The 25,818-nt window shown below is 45.0% G+C and overlaps 1 long non-coding RNA gene and 1 pseudogene across 1 annotated transcript; one reads left to right on the forward strand and one right to left on the reverse strand.

Annotated features, from left to right (window-relative positions):
* The window catches only part of LOC124663308, an 80,598-nt pseudogene that overhangs the window by 31,231 nt on the left and 23,549 nt on the right, over positions 1–25,818 (forward strand).
* On the reverse strand, positions 19,516–21,230 carry LOC124661895. Its single transcript, XR_006990330.1, has 3 exons — positions 20,932–21,230; positions 20,225–20,421; positions 19,516–19,878 (listed from the first exon to the last, which is right to left on the reverse strand). It is a non-coding gene; the product is annotated as an uncharacterized LOC124661895 (long non-coding RNA).

Here is a 25,818-nt window from a genome sequence, read left to right on the forward strand (position 1 = left end):
GCACTAGTTCGGCGAAGAGATAGTGAAATACAGGTGGTATGAATAAATGCGAGCAGTAGCAACGGCGCCAGAAAAGTGCTTGCTGGCATGCAGTTGATGGCAGTAATATTGCAGGAAGTAAACATGTAACAGAACAGTAAACAAGCAGCGATAGCAGTATTTAGGAACAAGGCCTAGGGATCATACTTTCACTAGTGGACACTCTCAACATTGATCACATAACAGAATAAATAAATAGATGCTAGACTCTACACCCTCTTGTTGGATGATGAACACCACTAACTGTGTAGGACTACACGAACCCTCAATGCCGGAGTTAACGAGCTCCACAATATTCAATGTTCATATTTAAATAACCTTAGAGTGCATAACGAGATCAACATAACCAAACCAAGTACTAACATAGCATGCACACTCGTCACCTTCACACTACGAAAGGAGGAATAGATCACATCAATACTATCATAGAAATAGTTAACTTCATAATCTACAAGAGATCACAATCATAGCCTACGCCAAGTACTACACGATGCACACACTTGTCACCATTACACCGTGCAGGAGGAATAAACTACTTTAATAACATCACTAGAGTAGCACATAGATAAATTGTGATACAAAACACATTGCAATCATAAAGAGATATAAATAAGCACTTCACTATGCCATTCATCACAGCGAATAAGTATTCTGTGAAATATAGCCTAAGAGACCCACACAGTGCACACACTGTCACCTTTACACACGTGGGACAAGGAGTCTCCGGAGATCACATAAGTAAAACCCACTTGACTAGCATAATGACATCTAGATTACAAGCATCATCATATGAATCTCAATCATGTAAGGCAGCTCATGAGATTATTGTATTGAAGTACATAGGAGAGAGATGAACCACATAGCTACCGGTACAGCCCCGAGCCTCGATGGAGAACTACTCCCTCCTCATGGGAGACAGCAGCGTTGGTGAAGATGGCGGTGGTGTCGATGGAGAAGCCTTCCGGGGGCACTTCCCCGTCCCGGCGGCGTGCCGGAACGAGACTCCGGTCCCCAGATCTTGGCTTCACGATGGCGGCGGCTCTGGAAGGTTTTTCGTACCGTGGCTTTTCCGTATCGAGGTTTTAGGTCAGGGACCTTTATATAGGCGAAGAGGCGGAGTCGGAAGGCTGACGGGGTGGTGACACAGTAGGGGGGCGCGGCCAAGGCCTGGGCCGCGCCACCCAGGCGTCTGGTGGCCCAGTGGCCCCCCTCTGGCCTCTCTCGGGTGTTCTGGAAGCTTCGCGTGATCCTAAGATGCTGGGCGTTGATTTCGTCCGATTCCGAGAATATTTCCTTACTAGGATTTCAGAAACCAAAAACAGCAGAAAATAGCAACTGGCCCTTCGGCATCTCGTCAATAGGTTAGTTCCGGAAAACGCATAAATATGACATAAAGTATGCATAAAACATGTAGATATCATCAATAATGTGGCATGGAACATAAGAAATTATCGATACATCGGAGACATATCACCGCTTCATCCCACTATGCCACAAAGATGCAAAGTACTAAAACTAAAGATAACAAAAGCATCAACGCCCACAAAACCATTGTGTTCTACTCGTGCAACCATCTATGCATAGACCTGGCTCTGATACCACTGTAGGATAACGTAGCATAGAAAACAAAAAATTTCCTACCGCGAACACGAAATCCAAGCCAAGATGCAATCTAGAAGACGGTAGCAACGAGGGGATTGTCGAGTCTCACCCTTGAAGAGATTCCAAAGCCTACAAGATGAGGCTCTTGTTGCTGCGGTAGACGTTCACTTGCCGTTTGCAAAAGCGCGTAAAAGATCTTGATCACGGCGCCACGAACGGGCAGCACCTCCGTACTCGGTCACACGTTCGGTTGTTGATGAAGACGACGTCCACCTCCCCGTTCCAGCGGGCAGCGGAAGTAGTAGCTCCTCTTGAATCCGACGAGCACGACGGCGTGGTGTCGGTGGCGGTGGAGAATCCCGGCGGAGCTTCGCTAAGCGTGCGGGGAAGAAGGAGAAGTGGGGCGGCTAGGGTTTGGGGAGAGGGGGGCGCCGGCCATCTAGGGGTGCGGCCACCTTGTGGTCTTTTGGGTGGCCGGCCCCCTCCCCTTGGCCCCTCATTATATAGGTGGAAGCCCCAAGTGTTGGACTACAAGTCTCCGAATAAGACCCGAACCCAAAACCTTCCATGTGATAGGGAAACCTACCCAAGGTGGGAATCCCACTTGGGGTGGGATTCCCCCTTCCATGTGGGGGGTGGCCGGCCCCCATAGGGGAGTCCACTTGGGACTCCTCCCCCTTAGGGTTGGCCGGCCATGGGAGGTGGAGTCCCTCCGGGACTCCGCCTTCCTTAGTGGTTTCTTCCGGACTTTTCTAGAACCTTCTAAAACCTTCCATAGAACCTTCCGGATCATTTTAAATCACATAAAATGACTTCCTATATATGAATCTTATTCTCCGGACCATTCCGGAACTCCTCGTGATGTCCGCGATCTCATCCGGGACTTCGAACAAATATTCGAACTCCATTCCATATTCAAGTTCTACCATTTCAACATCCAACTTTAAGTGTGTCACCCTACGGTTCGCGAACTATGCGGACATGGTTGAGTACTCACTCCGACCAATAACCAATAGCGGGATCCGGAGATCCATAATGGCTCCCACATATTCAACGATGACTTAGTGATCGAATGAACCATTCACATACGATACCAATTCCCTTTGTCACGCGATATTTTACTTGTCCGAGGTTTGATCATCGGTATCACTCTATACCTTGTTCAACCTCGTCTCCCGACAAGTACTCTTTACTCGTACCGTGGTATGTGGTCTCTTATGAACTTATTCATATGCTTGCAAGACATTAGACGACATTCCACCGAGAGGGCCCGGAGTATATCTATCCGTCATCGGGATGGACAAATCCCACTGTTGATCCATATGCCTCAACTCATACTTTCCGGATACTTAATCCCACCTTTATAACCACACATTTACGCGAGTGGCGTTTGATGTAATCAAAGTACCTTTCCAGGCATAAGTGATTTACATGATCTCATGGTCATAAGGACTAGGTAACTATGTATTGAAAGCTTATAGCAAATAACTTAATGACGTGATCTTATGCTACGCTTAATTGGGTATGTCCATTACATCATTCATATAATGATATAACCTTGTCATTAATAACATCCAATGTTCATGATTATGAAACTAATCATCTATTAATCAACAAGCTAGTTAAGAGGCTTACTAGGGACTCATTTGTTTGTTTACATAACACACATGTATCAATGTTTCGGTTAATACAATTATAGCATGGTATATAAACATTTATCATAAACATAAAGATATATAATAACCACTTTTATTATTGCCTCTTGGGCATATCTCCAACAGCTACATCATCTCACGTGATGATCGGTTTTGGTGTAGTGGATATGGATCGTGTACCACTTAACAACCATGAGGGATGTTGTATTAAGTGGGAGTTCATTAGTAATTAGATTAAAACATGAACTAATTATCATGAACATAGTCTGAATAGTATTTTGAATTAAAGTTTGTAGAATTGGCATCCGTTTTCTACCATGAGCTAGCCTTGTAATTGAGATAGAAATATTGTTAAGTCTGACAAGTAACTTTACGGACTGGTACCGTATTGTTAAAGAATCAAGATATGATTAACTCCTAATGCAAACTTTTAGTAAACCTCACATTGATGATTAAAAGAGCAATGGTTTTAATTAGTACCAAATCATCTTGTCTCCGTGAAACTTGAAATTCAAATCCGTTTGAAAAGTAAGGAGCTGGAAATTTTGTTTTCAGAAATAAGCAAGGTATGAGATATGTATGATATCTAACACCCTATTGCAAGATGATAGAATATAATCTAGTGAGACTACATAAACTCATAAGTTTTATGGGAATGTACGAAGGTTGAAGACGCTAGGCGTCCCGATCCTCCAACTAGTTGGGCACTAACGATATTCGCATATCCATGAAGTGATCGTCCTTAGTATGCACCGTTGCTAAGACTCGTCGTTTCGAAGCATCACGTGATGATCGGGTGTTATAGATTATACGTGTGCATACAACGGGTGCAAGCCAGATTTGCACCTGCGAATACTAAGGTTAAACTTTTACGAGCCTAGCATGTACAGACATGGTCTCGGAAAGTCGTCATGATTTGATGGATAAAATTATGAGTGAAATTGTTCATCACATTAAAAGGTAACTAATAGTGAAATCTGGAACACTTGTCATGTGATGATCAACTTCAAAGTAAGAACCTCAAGGATATTGGTATTTGACCAATGGACCTAAAAGTTATTGAAGGTGAAGTGTTTTCTGAGAATGGGGAAAGCTAAAAGAGAAATTACAAAATATATTTTGGCAGAAAGAAAGAAAAAGACTAGAAAGTCTAGCTCAGGTGTATATAGATGATATACATGTTATGGATGTATTCCTTGTTTGGTCACATAATAAAAATTTTGGGTATTTGTACCAGATTGATTGGTATGAGATGTCATACAATACAACGCAATACAAGAATACGATGGCCTAAGTGACTGATAAGGAATATGGTAATAATGCACGTCTGGAACATAATAAAGTGTTATTATGTTTGTCATTGGCATTCTACCTAGCCCTTAGAATTTATAATAAAGAACTTAATAAATTGTTATTTTGCTCTGGTCAAATGAAAACAATGAGTTGTTCAAATTATGACATTACTCCATGTGCGATGGATAAGTTATTATAAATCTTAATGGTGAAACACACATACATAACACTGACGCTAAAATGCCATAAGGCAAATGATTTGAATTCCACTTATTTGTGGAACCGCCATTTGGGTCATGTTAGAGAGGAACGCATGAAGGAACTCCATGCAAATGGATTTTTGGAGTCATATGATTTTTGAATCATTTGGCACTTGCAAATCTCTTCTAAAAGGAAATGACTTAAATACCGTTCATAGGCCAAGAGTTGAACGGGCAACTAACTTAGTGGAAACATACATGATGATATATGTGGTTCACTAGGCATAGTTGTGTGCGGGAGATTCTTCTACTTCATGAAAACTTCCAACAATGAATTGAGTATATATATGTGGATATATTTGATAAGGAAGAAGTTTGAAACATTTTGAATGGATTCAGATAAATTTCAGCATGAAGTGGAAATCATCGTAATAGAAAAGTCAAATATCTATGATTGGATCATGGCGGAAATATTTGAATTACGAGTTTTAGCGAGCATCTAAGAGAGTTATGAAGTTGTTCTACAACTCACGTTTCTTGGGGTATCATAGTGATGATGAAGTATCCGAAAGACGTATCCAAACCTTGTTGGATCAAAGATGAGATAAAATATTGATGCCATTATATTTTTGTGGATTATGCTTTAGAGACTACCGCTTTTACACTAAATAGAGCATCATCATAATCCGTTGAAATGACACCATATGAGTTATGGCATGGGTATAAACCCTAATAGTCCTTTCTTAAATTTTGGTATGCGTAGCATAAGTAAATAAGTTTACAACCAAAATCGGATGAATGTCTTTGTTGGTTATCCCAGAGAACAAATTGGGAATTCTTTCCACTATGAAGTAAAAGACAAAAGTGTTTGTTAATGTTACTTACTTATTCAAAGAAATTGTTTCTAGCGAACTATTTGAGTGGGAGGACAATGGAACTTGATAAGGTTCATGAACCTGAGCATGATGATCAGAGTAGCACAGCATCGGAAATGGTTCCGGAAGCAGCTACGAAGATCATGGCTCCCATGTCTATAAAGTGTTATAGTCATGGAGATCAAAGTACTTATTGAACCTTGTAGATGTGGTTTATTTTGTGATCAAATAAATGATTTGTGGACAAAGGATTGTTTTTGAACAATGATAAAACGACTACATACAAAGAAGTTATGATGGGCCCTGACTCCGTTAAAATGGCTATGCGCCATGAAATCCAAGATAGATGAATGCTTTTTGAAAGTAAATGGATCTATAAAATAGATGGACTTGGATGGAATATCCTTAAAGAAGCTTGACTTATCGAAAAGTTGTTTATGACAAAGTTCAAAAAGTTGACTACGATAAGATTAGATCTTCCGTGGCAATGCTTATAGTCTGCGTGGATTATTCTAGTAATCGCTACATATTTCTTTTAAGTAGGATGGCAGAAATACATTCCTTACCAGAAGTATGTATGAAGGATGTATACTAGATACAACCAAGAGTTTTTTCTAGTCCGTGGAATACTAGATAGGTATACGAACTTCAATTGGATGAAGTGAGTATCGCGGAGTTGGAATCTTTACCGAATGAAATAGTCAAAGAGTTTTTGATTTCATCAGAAACGATGAAGATGCTTGCATTTGCAAGAAATTAAGTGGGAGCGCTGAGACATATTTGTAATACTTTATGTAGATGACATATCGTTGATTACAAATAATGTAATTATATAACTGATTAAAAAGGTTTCATTGAGAATTAACTTCAATGAAAAGATATGGACTGAAACATATTTAGTGTCAAAGATCTATGAAGATAGATTGAAACACATAATAAGTTTAAGTCAAAGTACATAGAATGGATATTGAAGTGGTTCAATATTAAGAAGGTGTTCTTTTCATGTGAAGGTTTAACAAGACTTGAGTGTATTTGACACTCGATGAGTAAAAACACATGAGTGATTTTAGATCACGAGTAATATGTACAAAGTCAGATGTCATGTGCTCTAAAGTGTTACGAGCATATACCAGAATGATCCATGTAATGATCATTGGACAACAGTAAGAATATCCCTGAGTGCTTTAGAAGAACCAAGGATATATATAGTTTTATATGGGTAATGACAAACAAATCGCTGTAAAGTGTTGCACCGATATTAGTTTGGTCACATATAAAATAAAATTTCAATCTAAATTAGGCTAAGTGTTATTTAAAAGGGTAGCACAATGAGCTAGAATATGTCTATGCTAGATTTAGATGAGTTCTAAATATTGTGACGGATTCTACAAACGAAGGCAGAGTATGTCATTGTTTTGACAATGACTGAGGATGTTAAGTCGAGAAGTTCTTTGAGAACTTGGTGTAGTTCCGATAGTGTCAGAACTTTGAAGCTATATTATGTATGACAATATTAGTGACTTATTTTCAGACCGCGGAATTAAGGTTCCACCAGAGGACTAAGCATATACAATTAATGCCGACTCATTTGGAAAATGAGTGATGCGTTGAGACGCAAATGAATTGCAAAATACATACGTTTCTGAACAGTCAGATCCGTTGACTTAAACCTCTCCCGTGAGCAAAACATGATAAAGCACCGGAAGGCCAAGGTGTTATATCTTTACAAATGTAAACTAGATTATTGACTCTAGTGCAAGTGGGAGACTGTTGGAGATATGCCCAAGAGGCAATAATAAAATGGTTATTATAATATATCTTTGTGTTTATGATAATGTTTGCATACCATGCTATAATTGTATTAACCGAAACATTGATACATGTGTGTTATGTAAACTACAAGGAGTCCCTAGTAAGCCTCTTGTATAACTAGCTTGTTGATTAATGGATGATCATGGTTTCGTGATCATGAACATTGGATGTTATTAATAACAAGGTTATGTCATTAGGTGAATGATATAATGGACACACACCCAAATAAGCATAGCATAAGATCAAGTCATTAAGTTCAATTTGCTATAAGCTTTCGATACATAGTTGCCTAAGTCCTTCGACCATAAGATCATGTAAATCACTTACACCGGAAGGGTACTTTGATTACATCAAACGCCATTGCGTAAATGGGTGGTTATAAAGATGGGATTAAGTATTTGGAAAGTGTGACTTGAGGCATATGGATCAATAGTGGGATTTGTCCATCCTGATGACGGATAGATATACTCTGGACCCTCTCGGTGGAATGTCATCTGATTAGCTTGCAAGCATATGATTGGATCATAAGAGATGACATACCACGGTACGAGTAAAGAGTACTCGTCGGTAACGAGGTTGAACAAGGTATGGAGATACCGATGATCGAACCTCGGACAAGTAAAATATCGCGTGACAAAGGGAATCGGCATCGTATGTAAATGGTTCAATCGATCACTAAGTCATCGTTGAATATGTGGGAGCCATTATGGATCTCCAGATCCCGCTATTGGTTATTGCTCGGAGAGGAGTCTCGACCATGTCTGCATAGTTCGCGAACCGTAGGGTGACGCGCTTAAGGTTCGATGTCGCATAAGTAGATTTGGAATATGGTATGGATACGAAGTTTGTTCGGAGTCTCGGATGGGATCCAGGACATCACGAGGAGGTCCGGAATGGTCCGGAGAATAAGATTCATATAAGGAAAGTTGATTTCTAGGTTTCGGAAAAGTTCGGAATTTTTCCGGTGAAAGACCGGAAAGGTTCTAGAAGGTTCTGGGGGTCCCACCAGTGGGCCCACGACCCTAGGAGGCCTAGCATGGGCCGAGGGGATGCTCCCTAGCCTAATGGGCCAGGGGCACCTGCCCCTCAAGGCCCAGGCCGGCCAACCCTAGGGTTTTCCCCAAAACCCTAGGGGGGATCAACTTGGGGGGGAAGAATTCCCCCTCCCCCCTTTGGCCGCCGGCCCTAGATGGGTTTGGGGCTTTGGGGGGCCACCCAAACCGACCTCCCCCCTATATAAAGAGGGGAGGGGGCAGGGGGCGTTCACCCCTTCAGACCTAGCTCTGGCCGCCCCCTCTCTCCTCCATAGTGCTGTACCGGCTTGGCAAAGCCCTGCAGTTTTTCTCCTCCACCACCACCACCACGCCGTCGTGCTGCTGGGATTCCGTGGATATCTACCACACCTCCGCTGCCCGCTGGAACGGGGAGAGGATGGGCTTCATCGACACCGTACGCGCGACCGAGTACAGAAGTGCTGCCGGATTGCAGCACTAGGGATGATCGTCTACACCAACAACGAGATCTAATCTCGTAGGCTTTGGAAATCTTCGAGGGTTAGTCTCACATCAATCTCGTTGCTTCGATCTTGTAGATTAGATCTTGGGTGTTCCATAAATTAGATCTTGGATTTATTCGTCTTGCGGTAGGAAAATTTTTGTTTTCTATGCTACGAACCCCATCATCTTCAACATCAGCTCCTCCTTCAAACTTGGGTATAGAAAACTTGGGCTTACCCAACCCATCTTCCTCATCTTGTCCACGACCATTGCGGCCAAGTGGAGCCCAACTGCGAGGACGATTACCACGTGGCGCACCACGAGCATGGTGTGCGTCATCTTGAAGCTCAGGATCTTCGTCATCTTCTTGTTGTTGTTGCGCGGTCAAATTCTCAACAGCCAAACGCAAATCAGCAAGACTGCGTTGAACATCCATCATTTGATCTTGCATTGTAGTGACGGTCACATGAGTAGCATCCAGCTTTTGGGAGATCTCTTCAACCTTCCCATTAAGCACATCGTCCTGAGCGCGGAATTCACGTCGCATCTCATTACGAAGAGCCTCATACTCCCTCCATGTGATGATATCGGCAGCACTCTTGTTTTCCTGGTTAACAAGTTTATGATCACTAGCAGACATCGTTAGTAGATTAGTGCACTAAATCAAAAATATATGGTGGTACTCTCACAACTCACTCAAAACTGATAAGAAAAGGAAATCTTACCATTCCAAAGTAAATTAGTGTTGCTTACCACTTGTAGTAACAACTAGTGCACGGATGTAGCGAGCGAATATCAAGGGTATAAGAACAAATCACACGACAAAGCAGGGTATATGTGGGGCTGTAGGTAGGCTACCTATTTGCACAAATAACAAGCTCTAGCGTTGACCGTAGACAACCAAAGATACTCACTCAAGGCGATATAATGGGGCAATGCAACTATATGTGGGAAAGGTTGCAAAGCACAAGAGAGACGCTAGCAAAGCTCAACGAGACAGGCACAAGATTGCTCAACTACGGGTGCAGTAAAGTAAACTTAGGCCTTCACTTGATTCAACTAGCACTTCACTTTTATTTTTGGATTTTTCTTTGGGATTTCTATTTTCGTGCCCTCGGTTCATTAGTTGTGCTCAGTTTTCCCCAGCCCCTTAGTTTTTCCTCAGTTTTCCCCAAGCCTTTGTCTGAAACCCGCAGAAAGAGCTAAGACGGAAGGAATCCGTTTATTTGAACGTTCGGTGCTGACGTGTGGGGCCGCGTCGTATGTGGGGCCGCGTCGTGTGGGGTTGGTAGGAAGGGACCGTGTGGGACAGCACGAGACCGTGTTTGGTTGTACGTGAGAGCTGGATTTGTCTCTCTCGGCCCAAATTGGCATTTTTAACAGCACCTTTTCCCCTCTTTCTCTCTCTGTCTTTTTCACCAAATTAGTATCAAATCTAGAGAAGCTTCTATTTCTGTCTTTCTTCAATTATTTATGCCTTTTGGCCCTCATTTTTCCCCAATATGGCAGCAAATCTAGTAGCAAATCTAGAAGCTATTATATGATAAATTCACAGCAGCATAATCAGAAAACTAAGTATAATACATAGGTAAACTGCATACAGCAGCCAAAAGCAGCCAATAACATTGTTAATGTTCACGACAAACTAAGCTAAAAAAAATACAAGACGCACGCAATGTATGGCCAACAAGAAGATTAGGATACCTGTGACGCCCCAAAACCGGTACCATGAGGATCCCAGCGAATCCGCCGAAATCCGCACGATATCGATTTTAGGAGACGCACCACCAAGCGCCTCGTACACGCCGAAGCATGCACGCGATGCGGGTGGAATCAATCACGAGAGGTAACATTACAACAGGATTACAATAGAGCCCACAAGAGACATATATATTACAACAACGACTCCAACGAGTCAAGATACAAATATACATACAAAGATCCAAATCATACAGAAGAGCGAATACATCCGAGTACGGACAAAATACAAATTTGGACTAAGAGTCCTGAAGATAACCAGTGGCGTCCATAACCCTGCCCAGGCCAAGCCGGAAGGGTAACCTTGCTAACGTCGCCTTCATCGTACCGGTCTTCATACCTGCCCGGTTATATCCCGTAGAAGCAGCAATAAGTACGGTTCGTACTTAACAAGACTTCAAGACGTATAAGCATTCGTCAACCAGTCGTCCTTTGTACTTGAGGCACGCGGGGACTTAGAAGACGCAAGAGGAACGTCATATGCAATATGGTGGGGTTAAGCGGCAGCGCGCAAGCACTAAAAACCTATAGAGACATTCTACAACTGTCGTCTATCAGAGAGGGTGAGAGAGCGCATAAACTAGCAGTTCTATACTCTGCAAACATAACACAGCCGATGCGTTCCCCCTTCGCCAAGAAGTACTTACAAAGACACTCACACGGTTGTCAAGTTTTAACCATTTATTATTAGAGTTGTGCTAACTTACTACGTAAGTTATTATGATTGAAACAGCGGGTGTAAGTTGTCTATGGTCGAGTCATACAGCTCCAAGTCGTCCATAACCGCGGACGCGGCTTATCGATAAGATTTTACCCTGCAGGGGTGCCCAAATGTGCCCACACGCACGATCAACCCACTTGCGACAGGTGGATATCACGACTCGCACTCTCCTTCACGACAACAATGTCCAGGAAGCCACCTAACCAAGTTGAACCCGTATCGAAGTCCGGCCGTATCTCCGAAGCGGACCTAGCTGTTTGCGACAGCGTACTAGGTGGTTTAAACACACACTGGGGCGATAAACCACTTCGCAGCGGCTCCGCGACCTATACGTGCATACCAGAAACAAGGGATACAAGGCACCCGGGGGCTTCCCAAAATAAATAAGTAACAGGCTGGCATGCACGCAACATCAAATGGTAAAACATTGCAAACTAGTTGTGGCCACTTGGACAAAGCTGTAGATTCCGGCGGTGGTCGAGGGAGACCCGAAGCATACCCACGTGTGGTTAGAGCGCTCAGTCTCGGAACAGATAACAGGAACTCGGGTCCTAAGCTTTAAAGAAACACAAGTGAGCCGCCATAAAACGAGCAACTGACCCACCGATGTCTCCGCTTAACAACCATTAACAAGTAATCATGATTCCCTCAACAGATATAACCATGTAGCATGTGTCATGATTCCCAACAGATAACCGATAAGATAGCGGTAACAGTAACGAGATATAACAGCACTAGCATGCACTACGACTCGCAAGGCAGACCCGAAACCAAACAATAGCTGTAGGTGGTTGGTGGAGGCAATATAGGCTGCTTGAGGTAACAAGTGGAAGGGACACGTGACAAGAACGCAACTTAAGGATAGCATGAGGGAGAAGGCAAAATAAAATAGGTGAGCGACTTCTGCAGGGGCAGGAGTATAGGGGAAATGCTTGCCTGTTAGAGCTTGCTGAGGAACATCCGGAGAACTTGGCGTATCTCACAACACCACTTCGTGATCCTATCCGGGAAGAAGCGAATGCTGGAACAAACAACGTATGCAAGTCTTACTACTACGGATAAAGAAGATCCAGCATGATCAAGATGATATGCATGACATGCATGATATGGCAATTATGATGCGATGCAACTTATCCATATTAAGCGGGATCGGAACCCCGAACAAACAATTATTAGGTTCGAGTTATTTTTCTACCGGCAAAGTTAAATGTTGATTAGCATTGCAAGACAAAGCAAGGGTGAGCTACTTCAAAGTTAAACGGAGCAGGGAAACCTTAGGTGGAATCCGAAATACTCCGCATATTAGGTGAGGTGAAATGCACAAACTATCACGGCGCGATATGATGCGAGATGCAAACAACTGAATGGATGGAAAATTCATGTTCAGCATATTTTTCTGATCAATTTTCATATATAAAATATTTTATTTGGAGTTATAGTTTAAAAGATATAAAATAGACAGATTTTGCAAAAAGAAGAAAAAGACAGGGAAAAGGGATTGGGCTGGAAGAGCGTTGGGCTGCTACCTGCTGCATGGCGAGGTGGTGCTAGTGGGCCGAACCGGTGATGAGATGCAGCCTGGCACGCTGGATGAATCTGGGTCGAAGCCCAGCAACTGATCTGAGGTGAAACAAAAAGTGGGGATTAATTCGCTTCACTTAGAACTTGAACACAAGATCTGCAGCGTGAGGGATCAAGGAAGTAACCACTGCGCTACTGTTCAGATCATGTCAATGGAAAGGCGTGTAGCAACTTGACCCAATAAAGACTGGGACGAGCTTGGAGACTACAGCCATGGCGGGAGGGAGATCAAGTCCAGCATCGATCCGTCGATTCAAGGCGAACGAGTATGGGGAAACTGCCGTCGGGGATGCGGCTGAACGTGGGGAGGCCAAAGGTGGCGGTGCGGAGTCCAGGGGTCACCGGAGTCTTGCCGGCGGCGAGGTCCTGCGGGAAAAACGATGGTCACCGTTGATGGGACGAACCAGAGCAAGATGGAGAAGATTAAGTGGTCCAGGGGAACGAGAACTTGACCAGGAAGCTCATGGTGTAGACGCCGGTGGTCGGAGAAGAGCGTGGCGGCCGGAATCGAAGATTTACTCGCCGGAGTTGGAGATGGAATCGGCGAATTTGCCGTCGATACAGGGCGTCCTAGGTCGATTCCTTGGAAGAGGTGGTAGAGGAGAACGAGGCGCAGCTCCTGGTGGTCACGGCTCGGCGAGGGGAGGCCAGAATCGACGGAGCCATGGCGAGGTAGATGCGGTGGTGCTCCACATGTGTTCTTCTTGTACGTTCCCCTTCTCTGTTTGCCTCAACGAAGAGAAAGGCAGGTGGCGGCGGGGCCAGGAGGGAGAGGACTAGGGTTTGGCGCAAAGGGGAAAAAGAGAGGGGGCATGTGGGAGTGGTGGTGCGTGGTGGGGAGGACCACGGCAAGGGAGAGGGGGGCTCACATTTTTCTCTCGTGAGGAAGACGACAGAGGGAGAGGAGCGAAGGGGTACGGTAGAGGCGGGCTGGGCTTGGGCCAGGGGAGGTGGAGAAGGTGGGCTAGAGGGAGAGAAAAGGGAGGGAAGTTGGGCCAGAGAGAGGAAGAGGCCCAAGGAGGAGGAGGGTTTAGGGGTTTTGTTTAAATGAAAGGTGGGAGAATGTTTTTATTATATAAGACTCATGAGAGGGAAATAAAATAGTAAGATTTATAAAATAATTTTATTTAGGAAAAACATGGATGATATGATGCATGATGCCATGATGATGCATAAACGAAGAAGAACAAGCAAATCTATTAGGGGTGCTATCCCGGGCCGTTACAATCGACACCACTAACAAGGAACCTCGCCCCGAGGTTCCACGTCAACCTAAGGGGGAGTTGGTTAAACTATCGGATCTTCTTGTACCATGTTGACAAACACCCGACTTCGAGGTGGAACCTTCTTCTGGCGAATGTTGATCTACTCGACACCACTAACAAGAGTTGTTGCTCCATGCCGATGGGCGACACCACTAACAAGAAGTCGTTGTTCTGTTGTTGATGATGCGCTTTTGTCGGGACCTCCAAAAATCGGACCTAATAGGAGAGGGGCAAAGATCGTCCAACCCGTGTTGGAACCTAAGACTCGGGGAAACTTAGATAAGAGAGAAGACTCAAAACTCGCATAGGTAAGATGAGAAAGAATAGAGGTAAGGAGAAAAATCAGAGCTAATCAGATCTATCCAACGAGTTTTCAGAAAATAGTTTTGACACTAGACACAACGTCCGTTGGCAAGGTTAACCTACAGGCTGGACTAGTGGGGTATCGTCAACCTGATGCTCTGATACCAACTTGTGACGCCCCAAAACCGGTACCATGAGGATCCCAGCGAATCCGCCGAAATCCGCACGATATCGATTTTAGGAGACGCACCACCAAGCGCCTCGTACACGCCGAAGCATGCACGCGATGCGGGTGGAATCAATCACGAGAGGTAACATTACAACAGGATTACAATAGAGCCCACAAGAGACATATATATTACAACAACGACTCCAACGAGTCAAGATACAAATATACATACAAAGATCCAAATCATACAGAAGAGCGAATACATCCGAGTACGGACAAAATACAAATTGGACTAAGAGTCCTGAAGATAAACGATGGCGTCCATAACCCTGCCCAGGCCAAGCCGGAAGGGTAACCTTGCTAACGTCGCCTTCATCGTACCGGTCTTCATACCTGCCCGGTTATATCCCGTAGAAGCAGCAATAAGTACGGTTCGTACTTAACAAGACTTCAAGACGTATAAGCATTCGTCAACCAGTCGTCCTTTGTACTTGAGGCACGCAGGGGACTTAGAAGACGCAAGAGGAACGTCATATGCAATATGGTGGGGTTAAGCGGCAGCGCGCAAGCACTAAAAACCTATAGAGACATTCTACAACTGTCGTCTATCAGAGAGGGTGAGAGAGCGCATAAACTAGCAGTTCTATACTCGCAAACATAACACAGCCGATGCGTTCCCCCTTCGCCAAGAAGTACTTACAAAGACACTCACACGGTTGTCAAGTTTTAACCATTTATTATTAGAGTTGTGCTAACTTACTACGTAAGTTATTATGATTGAAACAGCGGGTGTAAGTTGTCTATGGTCGAGTCATACAGCTCCAAGTCGTCCATAACCGCGGACGCGGCTTATCGATAAGATTTTACCCTGCAGGGGTGCCCAAATGTGCCCACACGCACGATCAACCCACTTGCGACAGGTGGATATCACGACTCGCACTCTCCTTCACGACAACAATGTCCAGGAAGCCACCTAACCAAGTTGAACCCGTATCGAAGTCCGGCCGTATCTCCGAAGCGGACCTAGCTGTTTGCGACAGCGTACTAGGTGGTTTAAACACACACTGGGGCGATAAACCACTTCGCAGCGGCTCCGCGACCTATACGTGCATACCAGAAACAAGGGATACAAGGCACCCAGGGGCTTCCCAAAATAAATAAGTAACAGGCTGGCATGCACGCAACATCAAATGGTAAAACATTGCAAACTAGTTGTGGCCACTGGACAAAGCTGTAGATTCCGGCAGTGGTCGAGGGGAGACCCAGAAGCTTACCCACGTGTGGTTAGAGCGCTCAGTCTCGGAACAGATAACAGGAACTCGGGTCCTAAGCTTTAAAGAAACACAAGTGAGCCGCCATAAAACGAGCAACTGACCCACCGATGTCTCCGCTTAACAACCATTAACAAGTAATCATGATTCCCTCAACAGATATAACCATGTAGCATGTGTCATGATTCCCAACAGTATAACCCGATAAGATAGCGGTAACGGTAACGAGATATAAACAGCACTAGCATGCACTACGACTCGCAAGGCAGACCCAAAACCAATCAATAGCCGTAGGTGGTTGGTGGAGGCAATATAGGCTGCTTGAGGTAACAAGTGGAAGGGACACGTGACAAGAACGCAACTTAAGGATAGCATGAGGGAGAAGGCAAAATAAAATAGGTGAGCGACTTCTGCAGGGGCAGGAGTATAGGGGAAATGCTTGCCTGTTAGAGCTTGCTGAGGAACATCCGGAGAACTTGGCGTATCTCACAACACCACTTCGTGATCCTATCCGGGAAGAAGCGAATGCTGGAACAAACAACGTATGCAAGTCTTACTACTACGGATAAAGAAGATCCAGCATGATCAAGATGATATGCATGACATGCATGATATGGCAATTATGATGCGATGCAACTTATCCATATTAAGCGGGATCGGAACCCCGAACAAACAATTATTAGGTTCGAGTTATTTTTCTACCGGCAAAGTTAAATGTTGATTAGCATTGCAAGACAAAGCAAGGGTGAGCTACTTCAAAGTTAAACGGAGCAGGGAAACCTTAGGTGGAATCCGAAATACTCCGCATATTAGGTGAGGTGAAATGCACAAACTATCACGGCGCGATATGATGCGAGATGCAAACAACTGAATGGATGGAAAATTCATGTTCAGCATATTTTTCTGATCAATTTTCATATATAAAATATTTTATTTGGAGTTATAGTTTAAAAGATATAAAATAGACAGATTTTGCAAAAAGAAGAAAAAGACAGGGAAAAGGGATTGGGCTGGAAGAGCGTTGGGCTGCTACGTGGGGATTAATTCGCTTCACTTAGAACTTGAACACAAGATCTGCAGCGTGAGGGATCAAGGAAGTAACCACTGCGCTACTGTTCAGATCATGTCAATGGAAAGGCGTGTAGCAACTTGACCCAATAAAGACTGGGACGAGCTTGGAGACTACAGCCATGGCGGGAGGGAGATCAAGTCCAGCATCGATCCGTCGATTCAAGGCGAACGAGTATGGGGAAACTGCCGTCGGGGATGCGGCTGAACGTGGGGAGGCCAAAGGTGGCGGTGCGGAGTCCAGGGGTCACCGGAGTCTTGCCGGCGGCAAGGTCCTGCAGGTAAAACGATGGTCACCATTGATGGGACGAACCAGAATAAGATGGAGAAGATTAAGAGGTCCAGGGGAACGAGAACTTGACCACGAAGCTCATCGTGTAGACGCCGGTGACCGGAGAAGAGCGTGGAGGCCGGAATCGAAGATTTACTCGCCGGAGTTGGAGACGGAATCGGCGAATTCGCCGTCGATACAGGGCGTCCTAGGTCGATTCCTTGGAAGAGGTGGTAGAGGAGAACGAGGCGCAGCTCCTGGTGGTCACGGCTCGGCGAGGGGAGGCCAGAATCGACGGAGCCATGGCGAGGTAGATGCGGTGGTGCTCCACATGTGTTCTTCTTGTACGTTCCCCTTCTCTCGTTTGCCTCAACGAAGAGAAAGGCAGGTGGCGGCGGGGCCAGGAGGGAGAGGACTAGGGTTTGGCGCAGAGGGGAAAAAGAGAGGGGGCATGTGGGAGTGGTGTTGCGTGGTGGGGAGGACCACGGCAAGGGAGAGGGGGGGCTCACGTTTTCTCTCGTGAGGAAGACGACAGAGGGAAAGGAGCGAAGGGGTACGGTAGAGGTGGGCTGGGCTTGGGCCAGGGGAGGTGGAGAAGGTGGGCTAGAGGGAGAGAAAAGGGAGGGAAGTTGGGCCAGAGAGAGGAAGAGGCCCAAGGAGGAGGAGGGTTTAGGGGTTTTGTTTAAATGAAAGGTGGGAGAATGTTTTTATTATATAAGACTCATGAGAGGGAAATAAAATAGTAAGATTTATAAAATAATTTTATTTAGGAAAAACATGGATGATATGATGCATGATGCCATGATGATGCATAAACGAAGAAGAACAAGCAAATCTATTAGGGGTGCTATCCTGGGCCGTTACAATACCCCAGGATGAATGAATTTGTTATTCATTCATTATATATTTCTCCGTCGCTCCAGCCGTGCATTATCCCGAGGAAATATTCATTGAACTCCCGCCGTCTGCAGTGTGCGGCCAATACATCCTCCAGACGGTATGGCCTGTGTTCATTTCTCAGACAGTAGCTTCCTAATCTATGCACATATTGTGGCGACTCATCCCAGGAATTTGTATCATGAAAGTACTCTCTGGTATAACCCAAATCCGCGTAGTAGATGCGGCCAGGTCGAAGAGTCGGGTGCACTCTGGTGTCGACGGAGATACACCGGATATAATGCACGAACAAGGCATGAATGCCAATGTTACTGACCGGATGGAGAGAGCGGCTCTGAGTGTCCACACGGTACACCACGAGCGTGTTTTTCATCAACACAAGCAAGCAGATCACCATCCGACTTCACAAGGTAGAACTTGTCACGTCCAAGTTCTGGAAATGAAATTAGTGTCTCCATCTTGACACTGCTCGCGCGCTGCTGCTTCTGTACATTGGTGCACACTATTCTTCCGGACTCAAAATTGTCCGAAGCTACCGCATACGCTTCACCATTGAACGGGGTAATGCAACGCATACTATGGTTCTTGATCGAAAATCTTCCTTCTCCCCAACCATGTTCATATATATCCTTAGTTGGAGTGCTCTCATCGACCTAACCAAGTTCCTCCGGGTAATGTCTGCAAGCGAAGACCATAGTCGGGGAGTTGATTGCAGCGACTGAATCCAGAAAAACAGTTGGCATCTGCGCCTCAAACATAGTGTTCGATGTCTTTGTGAGTGGGTTCAGAAGCCGTATCTTGTGCGGCGGGTTCTTCTGGTGACAAGGGATTAACTTGTCAATGCCTACAGATTGTAGACTAGGGTTTATTTAGATGTAGAGGTCAAGTAGATCTCGAAGGTTTCAGCCGAAAAATACTCGACGAATATAAAACTAGGGTTGTGTTGACAGTAGATTCGATGCTTTCTTTGTCCCTCGACTCCCCCTTAGGGCTTGTTTGGTACTAGAGTTTTTGTGGGGATTAGTGGGGATAATACTCTAGAGTATTGGGTGATCTCCTACAGTCACCCAATCCCCACAAAACCCCATTCCATTCCATGCAATCCCAAATCCCCACTCTTAAAAACTTTCATTTGGTTGGTAGGGATTGGTGCACAACGGAAATTGAAATCAACAAGGCAAACCAATATACAAGTAGCAAAGATTTAATTTTTATGTCATTGGTCAAACAGCAGTGACATTGAAATATGAACTGAAGCTTATTTGAGTTTTTTGCGCATGTCCCTGAGTATCACGTGCAATGCGACAGTGGCATTAAAAGCCGAAAATCCAGGATAAATGATACATATGTTTGTGCTAAAAGACTAAGTAAAGTTAGACTCATGGAAAAGGAACTCATGTTGTCACAATTCCCATCACCGACAAAAAAGAACATGGCAATGTTGACCAACCATGCCACTACAAAATGTTATAACAAGTTGCACCAATCAACAACAAACACAGTCCTTAGACCAACATCTGAAGCGAGCACACATCTCAGGTGCCATCAGAGCGCCACGGTAGACGGAAGCAGTGGCTCATGGAGGCTTTTGGAAGATAAAACCTGAATAAAACATGGCATTGAAATAAGTTTGGTCAGAACATCCAAAATGCTCAAAATGCCGAAATATGGCTTGGTATACAAATTAAAGCGCATCGCAAGTATGTTTGAGTTGTATTATCATATTTACATGTAGACTATTAACAGAAAATGAGAATAAAGCTATTGAGTTGTTAAGTGCCTTTGCATTTCAGATAATAATACTTGGATATCAGAGAGTAACTAAAAAAGAATGACCAAAAGCATCTACTTTGCACACACATTATTCAAAACAGGGGCAGAAGTTAAAAGTTCAAAACAGGGGCTAGCAATGCAATAGAGAGGGAGAGAGAGAGAAGGGGGCTATTACCTGCCATCATGGTAAGTTGGCCATCTCAATGCGAAGCCAAGTTAGTGCACTGCCATCATTGTCCTCGACGGACATAAATTATACCAGGAGAAACTGAGCGATGCCACCATCCACACCAACTAATTAATTCAGTTGAAGGTATCTAGCAGCCGTTGTTGGAATCTGACAGCCGATGGGACACTAAGTTGTGTTCTCAGCTGCAAAGAACATAAGTTACAGAGAACACAATGATAAATGCAAAGAAATTGTGTTCTCAGCTGCACCAGCAATCAAGCATGGCATTATCTGGTTGGAATAAGCTCTGGTTTGATCTCATCAAGGATGGCATCAGTGAACCAGCAGCAAGTGTTGATGAAACTACCAACGTAGTGAAGTAGTATCCTAGTACAGTTTTCTATACATGAAACTACCAGCGTAGTGGAGTAGTAGACTAGTACAGTTTCCAGTTAGCACTTAGCAATAGCATAAATTGGGAAGTTTTTCATCGACCAGCAACCAAGAAGGCATCAACAAATTCTACTTGTTTTGGGTTAGTAGCACAAAGTAACTGAAGACCAATGACAAGTTATAAGAACAGAGGCGTTCAGGAGTCAGAGAGGACATCAAACAAAGGACCTTCTCGCAGCTCATATCAGGCGACGGGCTAGCAATGCAAGAGGGGGTAACAGCGAAGGGTGGGGTTGGGGGGAAGGGCGGCCGGGGCTTACCGGAGATAGGGCCAGATCGGAGTATAGGTATGGCGGGAGGTGCCGTCGCCGGTCAGATGGCAAGAACGATGGCGGCGACGTGGAGCGGCTAGGCGGGATCCATGATTGGCTTCGCCGGTGAGACGCCGAGGACGAACCTCCCCTTTATCCGCCCCTCTCGTAGCTCTCGCAGCCCTCCCACAGGTCTCGCTCGCCGCCCCTCTCGCCGGCGTCTCCCTCGGTCGCCGCCGTTTGTGGATGGGTTGCAGCTCTCGGTGGGATTTGCACGGGACGAGGACGGAGACGAGACGGGGACGGGGATAATACGCGAGGTCTAGGTCGAGTATTCGGTCCAAGACAAAAATAGGTCGGGGACGGGGTTGGCCGGGGATGGTCAGGGATTTTTTTGGCCCAAAACTCTTGTACCAAATGGGCTTCTAGGGATTAGCGGGGATTTGGGGATGGGCCGGGATAATACTCGCCCATCCCCGCGAATACCCGTGAACCAAACGAGGCCCTATATAGGAGGTGGAGCCGAGGGATTCGTATTGTACAAGTTACAGAGTCCGGGAAGGTTTCGAACTCATCCCGCAAGATTACAAACATCATCTCCTAATACAACTCTAGCTTTCCTTAATAACAACTTGGGCTTCCGATTCTTCTTATTCTTCGAGTCATGGGCTTCCGATAGAACCCCGGGTACTATCTTCGGCAGGCCCATTGGGGATGCCTATGTCAGTAGCCCCCGAGATTTTGCTCGAATCGCAGAATCAGGGAAAATCTCCACTGTTTATATTTACTCTATAACTTTAAACTTCTCTATATTTCGTCATACGAATTTCTATATTGTACAGGGATAATGGTGATTGGGGCTAGTTCATCTGACGGATCAGGTACTAGTTAACTGCTCTAGTGGCAATCCGCAAAAACCTACTTCAAGATCACATCCCCGGACATGATCTCGGGATACTGGTGTAAACTTCGAGAGGTGCCGCTTAAGGTCTTACCATTCTGTCGAGTCCCAGTCATATTTTATTGGGTACCTAACGCGTCCGTTAGGATTTTTCTTCGTATCTATTGATACGGATAAAAGTAGCTAACCGACGTCAGAGACGGCGCCACGCCACTCAGAACGGATCTGGGGTCTTACCTTCGCAAAGTTTTGCGGCATTCAGAAATTGTTCGCAACTTTGGCGTTCTGAGAATATATTGTCGAGTGCTTATTCGGCTGTTGGAATAGCACATTTTATTGAGTCAACGGATGACTTATATTGCTTTCCCGATGGGAGTATATGTAGAGTTACTTTAACTCGAAATATACCCTCTTGTTCTTCTATCTTGCTTCTCTTTTTTTTTTATAATTTCATCGGGCACGCGAACAGCGTTCCCGATGGGAGTAGCCCCCGAGGCTACAGCCAAGGACTTGTGCTTGGGTGTAGGCTCCACATTTTATGCCGCTATATTTTCTTTTTCTTCCGAAGTTTTCAAATCTCTCGGGTGCGCGAACAGCGCTCCCGATGGGAGTAGCCCCCGAGGCTATGAGCAAATAATTTGTATTTGATCATAGGCTCACACCATATCTATTTTGTCTTTCTCAAACTTTTCATTTGTTTCAAAGTAGCCCCCGAGCATTTGGGCAAAAACTTGTATTTGATCAAAGGCTCCCGAAATAATCAATAATCTTTTGCTGTCGAAATTTTTGTCATGCATCTTTATCGAAAATTTCTCTTGTCAAGGTGACATCATTGCTTACGATAGCCATGATTACTGTATCGGGAATATACGAGAACCGCTTCTCTCTCTGCCTTGTGGGTCCAATTTTCCTATCAAATTGACACGTCGTGCAAGTGGGGGACACACGTCGTCCGTTTTTTCTGGCACACGCACTGTGCCGCCTGTATCTTCATTTCTCAGTAAAAGTCCGCTTTTACCCTTTGTCCACGTGTAGTCCATCTACCCCACAATTTCCTTCATCCAACGGTTGTGCCGATTCGCTGCACCTCTACTTAGGTCCATCTTCTTCTTCCTCTAGCACTTTCGCTCGCGCCGCACCTCTGTTCTTTCTTTACGAAAATTCTCCGCTACGCCCAGATCTCTTTGTGCTCCTTCGCCCTTGCGCTCTTCTACTCCACGCTTGTTGATGCCGCCGCGCAAACTCATCAGGCATAGTACTCCAGAATCACAGATGGCTACAGAAGATCTGGGGAACTTGGAGTGGGAGAGATCCAAAATCTCTCAACAGGATATCAATATGCTGAAGAAACTTGGCATCAGCGGGAAACAAGACGCGCTGCGCTTCCCCAAGGAAGAAAGCTACCCAGCTCCGCCAATGCAATATCGGGTTAGTTTTGTCGACCACCTTATCCGTGGTCTTTCCACCCCCATCCATGATTTCCTTCGTGGGTTGCTTTTCATGTATGGACTGCAACTTCACCATCTTACTCCCAACTCCATTCTCCACATTTCTATCTTTATCACATTGTGTGAAGCTTTCCTTGGGATCCAGCCTAACTGGTCCCTATGGAAACGTATCTTTCTTTGTCGCCGTAATGGCTCTCCCAGCGTCGCCTATAACATAGGTGGCGTTGTGATCTGCGTCCGCCCTAACGTTGAATACTTCGACGTCAAATTCCCTGATTCAGTTCAAGGGTGGCGCAAAAAATGGCTGTACATCCACGAAGAGAATCATGGCTCTGTTGAAGACAACATCCCTCCTTTTGATGGTGCCGAAAAAATCTGTCGTCACCGATCCTGGGATGCCGAGGCTACCGACGAAGAAAAGACGGCGACAGAAGCATTGATGACTCGTATCCACGATCTGCAAAACACCCGTGGCAAAGAACTTTCGGGTATCCAGATCACAGCGTATTTCCTTAGAATCAGAGTGCAGCCTCTTCAGGCTCGCAAAAATCCCCTCTGGAAGTATACTGGGGACGATGATGTGGATCGTTTGTCGGTGGATTTATCGGTTAAAGATTTAGAAAAACTTGTCCGAAAAATCTCTTCCCTCAACAAGAAAGATCCTGTCCCTTCTTCTTGTCGCGTAAAACCTTACAGCGCCACCAATGCGCTTCCCAAGGTAACCTTTGCCGACTTTCTCATATTTGTTTGACATCCTTTTCATAACTCTTTTATTGACATCTCATTTTTTTATAGAATCATCCAAGCCTTGTCTCTCTTCCTCCCCTTCCTGAGGGCGGAGAAGTCGAAGAACGAGCCGTTGTTACTGATGACAACCAAGATGCTCCTTCCTTTGAGAATGAACTCGCAGGTTCTCGAAAATCTGCGGGATCCTCTGAAAAAGGGGCTGCCTCTGAAGCTACCGCATCGGCACAATCTCCTCCTCCTGCTGTTTCTCCAAAGAACAAAAGGAAAAGGGCAGACGTCGAAAATTCCGGCACTTCCAAAGCCGAAGAACCTGCTCCTTTACGTCAGAAGGCAGCTTTCGATCCATACCTTGACGCCCTCGTCAGTTCGTAAGTTACTTCGTGACTCTCGCTGTTTTAATTTTTGAAAGTTTTCGTCTATATACCTTCTTATACTTCCGCACTGTAATTGTAGTGGTGATGAAGAAGAAGTGCCAGCTATTGATGCACCTGCTCGAACGAGTACGTCACATACTCTAGTTATTTTTGAAGTGCCAGTTGAAGGAGAAGAGTCTTCGCCTCCTCAGCAAAACATCGACGCACTTACACCTCCTGCAAGCCCTCTTGTCCCTTCTCCAAAAAGGGCAAGGGTTGAAACAATCATGGAGCCTACCTTGCAATTGGGTAGCTTGTCGACTCCTCTGTTGGATGATGTAAGTCCTCAACTGCTTTCTGATGCTGTCGATGTTTTTTCTGTTTTTTTTTTTTCTTACCGACGTTTTCTTTCTCTATCTTTCTTGTAATAGCCTTTGATTAAGGAATTCATCCGCTTCGGTGCCCAATTCGTTGGGTACCGCGATTATGCTAGCAAAGCTGAAGGTAATGTCTTTCTGCTTCTCTTTACCCTTGCCCTCTTACTCCTTTCTTGTCGTGATTTTAACTAGATTTAACTATCTTGGCAGAAGAACTGGCGGAGGCCAACGAGCGTGCCAACACACTTGCTCAGAAATTAGAGCAAAGTGAGGAGGCTCGTAAGAAGGTCGAATCAGATGCTAGTAAGGCTAGGGCAGAGGCTGACAAGGCCAAAGCCGATGCTGCTGGTGTCGAAGAACTTAGGAAGAGGCTTCACGATGCCGAGACTTTGCTGAGCGAGCATATAACCGCACAATCTGCTCGTGAAGAGGCGATTATTAAACGTCTGAAGTCGCAAAACCGTCGCTTTGTCAGTGAGTACCTGAACCATTTTGTATTCTTTGGACTTGCTTTTCTTTACTTGTTTGTTGATCAATAAATTTCTGTCTTGACTGATACAACATCTCAGGAATTTGAACTTGAAGATCCCGACAATGATCCTCTTCTTGATACACTTGCGTTCCTTGAGTTTCATGGAACAGAAGCACGTGAGGGCATTAACCAAGCTAAGGAAGGACTGTCGCGGCTCTTCCCCTACTTCTTCCCGAAGAAAGAGGAACCCGCGACTTTTCTTGCTCTTGCCAAGTGCTTTAATCCACCAGAAGATCTTGGACTGAAGCTGCGCCAAGAAAATATGAATGTCGCTGTTGAAAGCACTGTCGCCCTGGTTGCTGATAGCCAGCAAATCGTCGACTGGACCAAAGTTGGCGACACACAGGAGATGGAGACCACGAAGTGGCGATCACTGATCAAGGCTGCAAAGCCCAACACAAAGAAGGTCCTCGCTTATCTTGGATTCAAGCCTACTCCTGCCCCTAGCTCATCAAAGCCGGAGGTCTAGTAGAATGCCTTATCTTTTCCTGTTTTTTTTATTTTCTTGTTCCTTCTGAAGTTGTCGCGATAATACCTT

Source organism: Lolium rigidum, chromosome 6 (genome assembly GCF_022539505.1).
Source record: "Lolium rigidum isolate FL_2022 chromosome 6, APGP_CSIRO_Lrig_0.1, whole genome shotgun sequence".
Lineage (NCBI taxonomy): Eukaryota > Viridiplantae > Streptophyta > Magnoliopsida > Poales > Poaceae > Lolium > Lolium rigidum.